Genomic DNA, 12,300 nt, shown 5'->3' on the forward strand with positions numbered 1-12,300 from the left:
CCTTCCTAAGCTAAGAAGCCTTTTAGGCACATTGCTCCAACCCTTGATAATTTTTATTGCCCTCTTTCACGCCTTTTCTATCCTTCTCTCTGTGTATGTGCCTTCAAGTCACCTGCCCAGTTACGGTAACCCCCGGAGGGGTCATTAGGGAGATGCAGGGAATGAGAACTGCACTGGTTGATGCCTTAGAGGAGAGGTACACCTGGTTGGGCTCTCTATCTGCTGCAGGTGGTGGTAGTGTGCAGTATGCCTGCCAGTAACCGCCACTTCTCACATGGCTCTCTCTACTAATAGAGCTAAGGCAGTTGAGCAGGAAGTGCAGTACATGCCCTTTCCAGCTTCTCCATTGCCCTGGCTTTCTCTACTGAGGAAGCAAAAGCACCGGATAAGGAGGGGATAATGTGTGCCTCTTCCCTCCTGTTTGCCCTCCTGGCAGCACTTTCCAGGTCTGGCTGGATTGAGGGTGGTGAACAGCAGGTGGGCAAGCAAGTGAGACAGTGGGAGGGGGAACACCATCTAAGATTAGGAAACTCTATACCAGCATTTCACACAATGGTGGACTACAAGCAATCAAAAATACCATTCTGAACGAGGCTACAGCAGATGTAGTCACCATACGCTACAAATTTGTATGTACTCATAACTACTTCAATTTTGGGGGGAAGTCAGTGACACTGCCATGAGTACCTGCATAGCACCACAGTGTGCAAACATCTTCATGGATAAGCTATAACAACACACTGACTGCTAGACATATTTGCATGCCTCCATGCAAGTTGGTTACAGCATGACCCTCTGATACAACCACATCTGCTCAGGCACACAGGACTCAAAATTCTTGGATTTACAACAGGCATTTCGCAAACTACAATACTCACCTAAGAAGGTGAAAAAAACAAATTTACAAGACAAATTAATTTTTCTAGAAATCATTTACTACAAGACAGACTAAAAACACAAAATGACAGAACATTCCTAGTTGTCACCTATAGTTCCCAGCTAAGAGCAGTTAAAACACATCATCACTGAGCTCAAACCCATTCTGGAGAATAATACAGCCTTCTCACAAATTCTGGGAGACAGGCGTTTATTGGCTACAGACAGCCTTCAGAACTTCAACAACTACTCACTTACAACAGGATACAGGATGGTAATACAGGGACAAGACCCTGCCACAAAATCAGATGTTAACTTTGTTCCCACAAGCACTCTGGGAACAGTATTACAGGGGCCGATAACATAACTCACAATATCAGACTTATTCCGCAGTGTGATATATGTCATCCTATGCCAGCAGATGCTTGGTAATGCAGAAAACAGTAAGAAAAGAGGAAGACTGCAGTCCAGATGGATGGATTCAATTAAGGAAGCCATGACCCTGAGACCACAAGACCTGAGTAGGGCTGCTGATGATAGAGGTCTCACATTCATGGAGTCACCATAAGTCAAAGTTGTCTTGATAGCAGTTAACTACAAAAATATAAGCAATGCCCCTCTGTACTCTACAATGGGCAAACAGGACAGTCCCTATGCAGGCAGACTGACACAAACTGGCATTAGAAATATCAGTGCTTTAAAACCAGTTGCAGAACATTTCCATTTTCCTGGACACACAGTAAGGGACTTACAGGTTGTAGTCCTTGAACAAGGAAATTACAAAGGAAGACTGGAAAGAAAAACAGCTAAATTGAATTATATTCACAAATTACAATCCATTAGTAGAGGTATGAACTTCCGTCACACTAAATATACTAATGTAAGAATCCTCACTACTGCACATATAACTAAAGGAATCTTCTCAGAGTTTTGAACCCAGGGAAACTGACTTTTTGGTAAGCAGATGTATTGCTTTCATACATCAACACTAACTGAGCACTGTAAACGTCTGGAGGATCTGTATCACCTCACTGGGCCCTTGGAAAATTTAAGGCAATGATCATGATTTACATCTTTCTGGAGCCTGTTACATTATCAGTTTTGTGGAGGATTTCAGTCTTCTTTTGAGGATTGGGACAGAATTTTGCTTACACTGGATTAAAACAATGTGGTGAAGTAATACATGTTATTTTGTTTTTTATTCTGTGTGGGATGGAAACATGGTATCAAGACATGTGCTGGAGTGTCAAAACGGCGCATGTGCAAAACAATGAATTCCAATGTACTATTCATTAATGGATGTGAGAAGAACATAATCGTAATATTATATGGTAATGTCACAATAATTGCGTGATTGCGTGACTGTGTAAAAATGTTTAGTGCTATAGTGCTACTGTTGTGCTAGCTTTCATTACTGCGATTATTGCTGAATTGGCCCTGGTGGGATAACCTCCTAGGAAAGCTCCTACTACCAACTTCTTTCTTTGAGTCTCAATGGTGCCACAAGAGCCCTTAGCACACTGATTTTCCAGACTCACACAGCCAAGTTTTTGACGCTTAGTTACTGCAATGCTTGAAATTTGGGGGGGTGGAGGGGAGCGCTGAAGAACAATTTCATTCAGGGGGCAAAACCCTTACAAGGGATGAGCCCTGCTTCATTTTGCCACCCAGTTGTACCCATTTCGACCCCACCTGACTCTTCCTCTCCCAGGCTGCATCCATACTGCAGAAACAATCCAGTTTGACACTACTTTAACTGCCATGGCTCAGTGCTGTGGACTGGTAGTTTGTTGTGGCACCAGAGCTCCCTGACTAGGGTTGCCATAACCAGGCTGCAACCAGGATTTTCCCAGTTTTGGCAGCACCGGGCCCCTCCCGTCCCAGGTGATGCCAAAAACAGGGACAATCCCGGTTGCAGCCGGGTTGGCTGCGGCCCGCGGGGCCTCGCTGCCCTCCTCCTCCTCCACTGCGCATGGCCGCGCGGAGGAGGTGGAGGAAGAGGAGGGCAGCGAGGCCTGGGGCGGAGGAGGCGAGGTGGGGGCGGCACCTCCTGCGCGCGGCTGTGCCACCCTCCCTGCCTCCCCCTCCCTCCTTTCCAGCCTCTGAGGAGGCCTCGGCCCCCTTAGAGGCCAGGAAGGAGGAGGAGGCTGCCCGTGCGCGCCCCCTCGGGCTCCTTCTCGACTTCCTCAGAGGCAGGGAAGGAGGAGGAGGCCGCCCGTGTGTGCCCCTGCGGGCTCCTTCTCGGCCTCCTCAGAGGCAGGGAAGGAGGAGGAGGCTGCCTGTGTGTGCCCCTGCGGGCTCCTTCTCGGCCTCCTTGGAGGCCAGGAAGGAGGGATATGGCCACCCGCGATCGTGGCGATCGTGGGCGGCCCCGTGGGCTCCTTCCTGGCCTCTAAGGAGGCTTGGCCCCCTCAGAGGCCAGGAAGGAGTATGGGGGGGGGTGTCCTGCTTTTTTTTCTAAAAAAAAAAGCCCTACATTTTAAAATGTTGTCCTACATTTGTCCTGGTTTGGAGGTCCTGACTTATGGCAACCCTATCCCTGACAGAGAAGGCCAAATAGCTCCCAAAACTAAAAATGCCTGAACCCCACAGCACTGAGCAATGGCAGTTAAAGTGGTGTCAAAAAGTGGGCTATTTCTGCAGCCTCAAGGCAGCCCCAGAGGCTGACTCCTCAGCTGGTTTGCCTTCCCTTCCCTGCCATGAGGGGTCACAGGTCCTCCTTTTCCAGGACAGCAGGTCCTCCATTTCAATCCAGGAGGCACTCCCAAAGCTCCTCCTCCCTTTGGAGCATGAATTTGTATGTCTATGAGTTGTTGTTGAGCTTTTCTTGGGCCCCCATTTTGCAGCGCCTTGTCCTCCTGGACAGAAATGGAGGAGCCCTGGCTCAGCAGCAGCCTCCTGAGGAGGAAGAGGAGCAAGGAGGCCTTCCTCCCGCTAGGCGTCCCTCAGCAGCTCCTGGCCCCAAAGGAGCCCCGTTGCTCCAAAGAGTTAAACATATTACTGAAGCAGCTGCTGCTGCTGCTGCTGCTGCTGCAAGAACCGGGAACTGGGAGGGGTTTCTCTGGCCCTGGGAGGAGGAGATAGAAGCCAGAGCAGCCTTTTGCTTCGCAGCCTCTGCTTCTTAGCCTTGCCAGGCAGACCCCAAGCCCAGGAGGAGAAGGTAGGCACTGGGCACCTCAGGGGCACCCTGCCAGGGCTGGGGGAGCCCTGGGGGGCAGGCAGAGGAAGGATAGGGGGGCTCCCTGGAGGAGAGGCCACAAAGGAAGGCGGGAGATTTGGCTGGGAGCAGGTCCAGAGCCACCCTCCCTGGCCAGGACCCATCCTCCATTTCCCCCTTCTGCCCAGGAGAGGAACTCCCAAATGCCCTCCTCCCTTGGGTTTAGATTTCTATGAGTGTTTTGGACCTTTCCTTTGGTCATTCAGGAGGGTCCTCCATTTGGGGGCGGTGAGGACATCTCTGGGGCCCCTGCTCAAGTCTGACAAAGTGGGGTCTTTTTTGCCCCTTGGGGGAGGCAACAGTCGCTCCAAAGCACACTAATCCAGAGAAGGCGAAATGTCTCACAGAACTACCGTTCCCAGAACTCCCTAGCACTGAGCCAGAGCAGTTAAAGCGGCCTCAAACTGGATGATTTCTGCAGTGTGTTTTGGATTTTCATCAGGCGCCCCCCAGTTTAGGGAAAGTGTGTGTGTGTGTGTGTGTGTCTTTTGGAGTGGCAGTGTGGAGGAGCCTGGCAGGTTTTCCTCCTGGCCAAGGGCCCCAGAGGTCCCCATCACTGCAAAAGGAGGACAAGGCAAGGGCAAAGTGGAGGGCCCTCAAGGAAAAGGGAGGGCCTGACTAAAACAACCACAACAACTTAATATCACTCTGAATGCATGCTTCCTGCTCAAAATGGAAGGCATTTGGGAATTCCTCCTGGACAGAAAGTGGAAAAGGAGGACAAGTCTTGGAAAAGGAGGGCCTCTGGTCCCCCTGCCTATTACCAGAGTGCTTAGGAACTGGCCATGTGTATGTGTGCTGTGTGCCTTCATGTTGTTTTCCAACCAGTGGCAACCCTAAGGAGAAGCTAGAAATGTAAGACCTCAGATATATTAGTCTGTGGAATCGGTGTAGAGAGATCTTGGAGCACCTTTGAGACTACCTGAAAGACAAAAGCTGAAAGCATGAGCTTTCCTAGACTTGGGTCTACTTCCTCAGCCTCAAAGGTACTACAAGACCTCACTATAAATGTAAATTCATGCTTCTTAGCCCTTCATTAGTCAAAATGAAGGACTTTTGGGAATTTCTCCTGGGCAGAAGGTTGAAATGTAGGATGTGTCCTGGAAAAGAAGGATGGCTGGTCACCCTGTTCTTGGATTCCTCACCAAAGGCACTTGTGGGTTCATCCGGGCGGAGAGGTGACTGGAAGGTGCATAGAGGCACATCTGGGTACGTCAAGGTGGCTTTGTAAGGCCCAGGAGTGGGGGGCGGAGAGGGCAGTGGAAAGGAAGCCCCTTCGCTTTGAGTGTGCTTTAAAAGCTAGTGATGGGGAAGGCAAGACAGGTTGATGAGGGCTTCATCTGCACTCCAGAAATAATCCAGTTTGACACCACTTTTATTGCCATAGCTGAACATTATCGAATTCTTTGATTTGTAGCTTGTTACGACACCAGATCTCTCTGTCAGAGAAGGCTCACAAAACTAGACTTTCATAGCACTGAGCCATGGCAGTTAAAGTGATGTCAAACTGGAATATTTATGTAGTGCGGACACAGCAGTGGTTTTCATCACCATGGAGGAAATTGATTAGACTTGCACCATGTGGATGCAGAAAGCTTGATTTGAGAATCCACTGGGGTGCCTTTGGGGAACGTTTGGTAGGGTGTGCCTTTGGTAAAGTTTTTCTCCCCTCTCCTTGAAAAGTTATGGTTGGCTAACATATCTTGTTTTATTTTAAAATTTTCAAAGCCCATTTTTCTCTGTGAACAGCCAGGCAACTTTAATAAGTAGAAAAATATACTGTATATATAAACTTGGAGGTATCAATATTCAGTATAGTATTTTGCCCCATGATAAGAGTAGTCTCATCCTGCTTGTAGATGACATGGAAATGGTGGTGGTATAGTTTCTAAAATTACATAGACTCATGAGAGCCAGTGTTTGAGTGTTGGACTGCCATTCTGGAGAACAGGATTCAATTCTTAGCTCAGCCATGAAACCCACTGGGTGACCATGAGCAAGTCACATGCTCTCAGCCTAAGGGAAAGGCAGTGGCAATCCTCCTCTGTACAAATCTTGCCAAGAAAATCCCATGATAGGTTTGCCTTTCGGTTGGGATAAGTCAGAAAAAACTTGCAGGCATACAACAACTACAAACATAGAATCAAGGGAGTTTATCAAACGGGAGAAATTTCTCTTAAATTCGAATGAAAAGAAAGTGGGGCCAGAACGCATTCACTTAAAGTTGCTAATTTAGCGCAATTATGTGAATGTGCATTGCGTTCCAACTGGCTTCCCATTGCCCGAAAATAGCATGCCATTGCCCGAATTTGCGTGTGGCAGTCTATCATGCAATAATGTGAAACCACATGATTGCGTTCTGACTGACTTCCCATTGCCTGAATTTGCGTGTAGTGGGTTATCATGCAATAATGTTAAACCCCATTATTGCGTTCAGATTGCTATTGGATTATACTTACAGATTCCCTTGTTTGATAAACTCAATAGAAAGTTGAAGGCTTTCATGGCTGGCATCCATAGTTTTTTGTGGGTTTTTCGGGCTATGTGGCCATGTTCTAGCAGAGTTTCTTTCTGACATTTCGCCAGCATCTGTGGCTGGCATCTGTATTCTCTGAAGATGCCAGCCACAGATGCTGGCAAAACGTCAGAAAGAAACTCTGCTAGAACATGGCCACATAGCCCAAAAAACCCACAAAAAACTCAATAGAGTTGGAAGAGACCCCAAGAGTTATCCAGTTCAACCCCAATTGCCAGATCTGGTGCATATGACTGCACATGGACACCATTCAAATTCCCCCACCACTTCTAGTGTTGTTGAGCCAGTAAGAATCATAGAATCATAAAGTTGAAAGAGACCACAAGGGCCATCCAGTCCAACCCCCTGCCATGCAGGAATACACAGTCAAAGCACTCCTGACAGATGGCCATCCAGCCTCTGTTTAAAAACCTCCAAAGAAGGAGACTCCTCTACTCTGAGAGAGTGTGTTCCACTGTCTAACAGCTCTTAGGAGTTTATCACACGGTGAAAATGTGGTGTTTAAATAATGATTAACCCATGAAAATTGCGCAATTGACATTAAAATGTGATTAAAATGAGATTAACACAAGAGCCATTATCCCGGGAATAACCAGGCAATAAACAGCAAAAAGTCATTCATGGGAAAATCCTGTCAATTATTTTCTACTGTTTCTTGCCTGGTTATTCACGGATTAATGGCACTTTAATCACGTTTCACCTTGACATCATTCAAAAACCATTAGCACAATTGAGGGATTATCACAGGTTATTCACGGGATAATAGTGCTTTGAACAAGATGTCGTGTGAAAACCATTAGCACAATTGCAGGATTATCACAGTTAATGACCGTTTATACTTCAGTTGTCTCTCGTGTGATAAACTCCATACTGTCAGGAAGTTCTTCCTAATGATGAGGTGGGATCCCTTTTCCATGGACACTGTGTGGAGACATATTTCCTTATCCAGCTCTTAGGCTTGTCTTCATGGGCTGTTTTCCAGAAGTTAATTGCTTGCCTTCTTCTATTCATTCAGTGTTGGGATTAAGAGCTCAACCATCTGGGACCCAATTTTTAATTCAGAAAGGTTGAGGCAAAAAATTAGCTGTAAATGGGATTTGCTTAAGTGATATACAGCTGTATGTATATGATATGGCACCAGTTTGGCATAATGGGTTGAGTGTTGGACTATGACTCTGAAGACCAGGGTTCAAATCCCCACCTGTCCATGGAAATCACTAGGAGACCTTGGGCAAGTAACACATTCAGTCTCAGAAAACCTCTTGATAGGTTTGCCTTAAGGTCATCATAAATTGAAAATGGCGTGAAGGCACACAGCAACAACAAATGATACATTTCAAGAGACTTGAAGGTGGTGTGACAGAGACATTGTTATCCACAGTACATATATTTGGCAGCTTTTTAATAGTATTTCAAGTACTTATAGTATCTGTTGGACCAAAGTACATAGTGTAGAAGGTCAGGAGACAAAAAGGGCTTTAATAAGAGATGGACCTATTCTTGTTGTGTGTCTTCAAGTCATTTCCAACTTATGGCGACCTTAAGGCAAACCTATCATGAGGTTTTTTTGGCAAGATTTGTTGATAGGGGGTTTGCATTTGATTTCCTCTGAGGCTGAGAGAGTGTGACTTGCCCAAGGTCACCTAGTAGTTTCCATTGTTGAGCATGGATTTGAACCCTGGTCTCCAGAGTCCTAGTATCATATTTTCTCTCAAATTTTGATTGTGATCTATTTCATTATCAGTTATATTTATATCCCATGTTACTCCAAAGAGGTTCAAGGCAGACATGGGTCTGCTCTTGTTTTTCATCCTCAAAACAACCATTTGAGATAGCTTAAACTTAAGATAAGCTCCTCAACTGTAAAAAATATTATTAAGTGTTAAAGCCAGAATAATTTAGGCCATAGTATTCCTAATTTCTGTCTGTGGTTATGAAAGCAAGACAGCGAAGAAAACCAACAAGAAGAATATCAACTCATTTGAAATGTGTTGGAGAAGAGTTCTGTGGATACCATGGATTGCCAAAAAGACAAATAAATGGGTCATTGAAAGCCTTAATTTACACTAAAAGTGCAGGTGATTAAACTGAGGCTGTTACACTTTGGACATAACAGGAGAAGATGTAAAAAGTAATGCTTGGTAGTGTGGAAGGCAGTAGGAAAAGAGGGAGACCATGCTACTAATGGATTGATTCAATCAAGGAAGCTATGGGTCTTAGTTTGCAAGATCTGAGCAGGGCAGTATGACCAAGGATCTTGGAAGGCTCTCATTCATAATGTTGCCATGAGTCAAAATTGACTTGATGGCAAACAACAGCAGGAAAGGCTCAGAGATAGTTACTGGCCCAGTGAGCCTCATGACTAAGTATGCATTTGAAACTGAGGATGGATCCATACTGCAGAAATAAAGCAGTTTATGCCATTCTGTGGAATCCTGGGAGTTGTAGTTTGGTGAGGTATTTAGCCTAGTATGTTAGAGCTCTGGCACCTCATCAAACTACAAGTTCCAGGATTCTATGAAATAGTTATGGCAGTTAAAGCAGTGTCAAGACGCATTAATTCTGCAGTGTGGCCACACACTGGTCCTTTCTAGTCCTAGCTGAAGACTCTTAACCACTACACCACTTCAGCTTCCACTAGAACAGAGGTGGCTTCATTTGTTGATCTTTACTTTAGCTAATGGGGTTCACACTTCCTAATTTCTTTTTTAAAACATATGTTGACTTTTGAAATGTAAAATTGAAAACCAACATCTTTGACATATAGATGTTCCCAGTGCTGTTGTGCTTTGTTCATGTGAAAACAGCCTCAGTAAAGGTACTGTAATAAAAACTGTTGTACAAGCAGCATGGAGCCAGTGTGATGCAGTGGTTTGACGATGACTCTGGAGAACAGGCTCGATTCCCTGCTCAGCCATGAAAACCCATTGGATGACTTTGGGTGGGTCACACATTCTCAGCCCCAGAAAACCCCACGATAGGTTGCCATAAGTTGGAAATGACTTGAAGGCACACAATGGCTGCATTCCCACTTACAAATAAATCGCTCTGCAATCCGAATCAATGGATCAGTTCAACAGCAGAGCGTGGTTCAAAGTACATTTGCCCCAATCACATTTTCTTGCTGGAAAATAAAATAACCCACAGCTGGCCAAAGGGCAAATTTAAATTGATTCTGATCCACATCTGGTTCACATTTGTGCAGAATCGATTTATCCAAAAAGATGCAGAATAAATGGGTCTAGCGCATGGCCCCCCTCTCCAAATTGCTTTTGCGATTTGGTTTAGGTGCAAACCAGGGTCATTTAAAATGCTTCAAACTGATTTGTGAACCAGTTTAAAATGTAGGGGGAATATGTCCAACAAGAACTTACAATATTTCATTGCACAAGACTGTCAAGTTGGCTAATAAGATTGTAGCTAAGAAGTAGCACCTCTTTATTGTGTATCTCATGCAGACATCCTGAAAAGTGTGCTTTCCGGGTAGGTTAGGCACCAGCTTCCACATCTGTGAACACTGGGCGTGGTGGCTGGAGCTGATGAAAATTGTTTTCCAAAATATCTGGAGAGCATCATGTTGAAGAAGGCTGGTTTGATACAGTGTAAACATTTACACTGTTTCCAGTAAGGCACAGCTGTACTTTTTGCTGTTGTTTAATTTGTTTATATCCTCAGTTGAGGATGGAATGTTATTTTGGGTGTAGACGTGTGCGTGCATGCCAGGATGGAGAAAAGCAAAGGATGGTGGCCTAGCAAGAGAAGAGGAAAGTGAATCTGGTTTAAAGCATGAGGGGGAACTTCCCTGCACATGAAGAACTACAAAGGGCACTGAGACCTGTAGGCAGTTCTGGACAACTGTATCCTAGGATCTTGGGAACAAACAAAGCTGAAAGCAGGGTGCAGTGGAATTTGCTGGCACTGGTTGTAAAGGGCTGGAACCAAGACTTAAAGGAGCAAAGTCCATTTTTAACCTTGCAGACTATAGCAGAGTATCATTTACTAGTGTATAGTTTGAAGTAGTTATGAACATTTAGAAACTCAAATTTAATGAGGGTTTGATGGTGGGAAATATCTCCTGAACATGTTTGTTTCTAGGCTTCAATAAAAAACTTTTTGTGGTAGAGCTTTGAAGATGTGCTGCTTCTGTGAGTTGTGGGCAGTTATAGAGACATTGCTGTGCCTAAAGCATTAGATTGTATTAGATTAACTAGTCTTAAACTTGTCTAGGACAGTTTTAATGCACAAAATTTATGATTTTGTTTTAAAACTTAGAGGTAAGTATAATTTAAATGGGACTTTCCCCTAAACACATCTGTGTAAGATTGCAAAGGTTTACCCCTGACTGACCATTCTCCATCATAAATGTGGATTATGACACTTGGACAGGGCACTTTCATTGGATGGACCAAAACTAGCTGGAAGACTGTGCCACTGATATCAGATAGGAGGTTCAATTGAGGGAGATACTTTTTTTTCCAAATGTGCCATTCTCATGACCTTGCTTCTGTGGATTCAGCTTCTTCTAACAACAGCAGAAGATGGTTTGGTGGGGGGATACAAAATAGTGATTGCTGTACAGACTTCAAATATGTAAATAACCCCACAAAAAAGTTTGGGTCAGATATTTTTGCAAGATGAATACATACCTCTTTATATCTGTTGCTGCAGTGGCAGTTAGTGTCTGTGTGTGTGTGTGTGTGAAAATCTCATTTGTTTTAATCTTCATGTTTGATCACATGCAAGTGCTACTGAGTTGCAAGAGGTAAGTGGAAATTCAAAATGCTTCATACACCCTTTATGCTGATATTGGTCAAGATTCTGCATTGCCCACCTTAGTGTAAGGATTCTACAGGTGGAACTCTATTTTGGCTCCCCACTCCCAGGTATCATGGTTTTTCTGCAGTAACCACCCCGAGCAGCCATTGGTTGGTGGATGCTATGGGAGGAGTAGGTGAAGCATCTGGCTATATCTCATAGCCTGACACAGACCAGTGACATCATCCACTGAGTTCTGCTGGGCTCCTCTGCAGGATATCATCCATTGAGATCTCTAATCTTCTCAATCTCCTACACTCTGCACCTGCCACAGAATAACCATTCGGGGGGATACCTTACAAAACATGAGTACTGAGATGGGGCCTTTGGTTGTTGCAGAGAGTAGAAGAGCACACCAGTGTCTGCACTGAATTTTGCTCCTACCTAGAGGGACAGAAAATTGATCTCCAGGTTCATCAAAGATGGCCACCCTCTACTGTGTTATTCTGTTGCAGCCAAAAATAGGAAAAGGAGACTAGCAGTACCTTTAAGACTGACTAGTCAATTTTAGCATTGCATTTTTAATCCACTTCTTCAGATGTATTTGATGGAGTGATATTAAAGCCACAGAGTTTCAAGCATAGTTACACAAATTTGTGAGTGAGCTAGAACATGGTCGGATACAGAAAGATGCAGATTGTGGCTCTGGACGTATATATTCAAGGAGCTGTGTGAGATGGTACAGATCTTTCAAGTGGCTGGTAGTCAGTAATCTTTAAATGGTTATGATTAAATTATCAATCTTGATTAACAGATGAAAGCAATAGAGGCTTATCAGAAGTCAGTTCTCTTAGGGTCATAACCTTGTCTGAAGAGAATTCTTTTATGTGTGCAGCTGTTGGGACATTTTTAGGCA

The 12,300-nt window shown here is 44.8% G+C and overlaps 1 protein-coding gene across 2 annotated transcripts in view; it reads left to right on the top strand.

Annotated features, from left to right (window-relative positions):
• Positions 1 to 3,952: 3,952 nt before the first annotated feature.
• Positions 3,953 to 12,300, top strand: part of LOC149314347 (CD151 antigen-like) — a 55,885-nt gene continuing 47,537 nt past the window's right edge. For both annotated transcript variants that reach the window (XM_089520911.1, XM_089520912.1), the window contains exon 1: positions 3,953 to 4,036. The gene's annotated coding sequence lies outside the window, so the exon portion shown is untranslated. The remainder of the gene's footprint in view (positions 4,037 to 12,300) is intronic.

This window comes from Sceloporus occidentalis, unplaced genomic scaffold (assembly GCF_023333645.1).
Source record: "Sceloporus occidentalis isolate IW3139 unplaced genomic scaffold, rSceOcc1.0.p SCAF_4, whole genome shotgun sequence".
Lineage (NCBI taxonomy): Eukaryota > Metazoa > Chordata > Lepidosauria > Squamata > Phrynosomatidae > Sceloporus > Sceloporus occidentalis.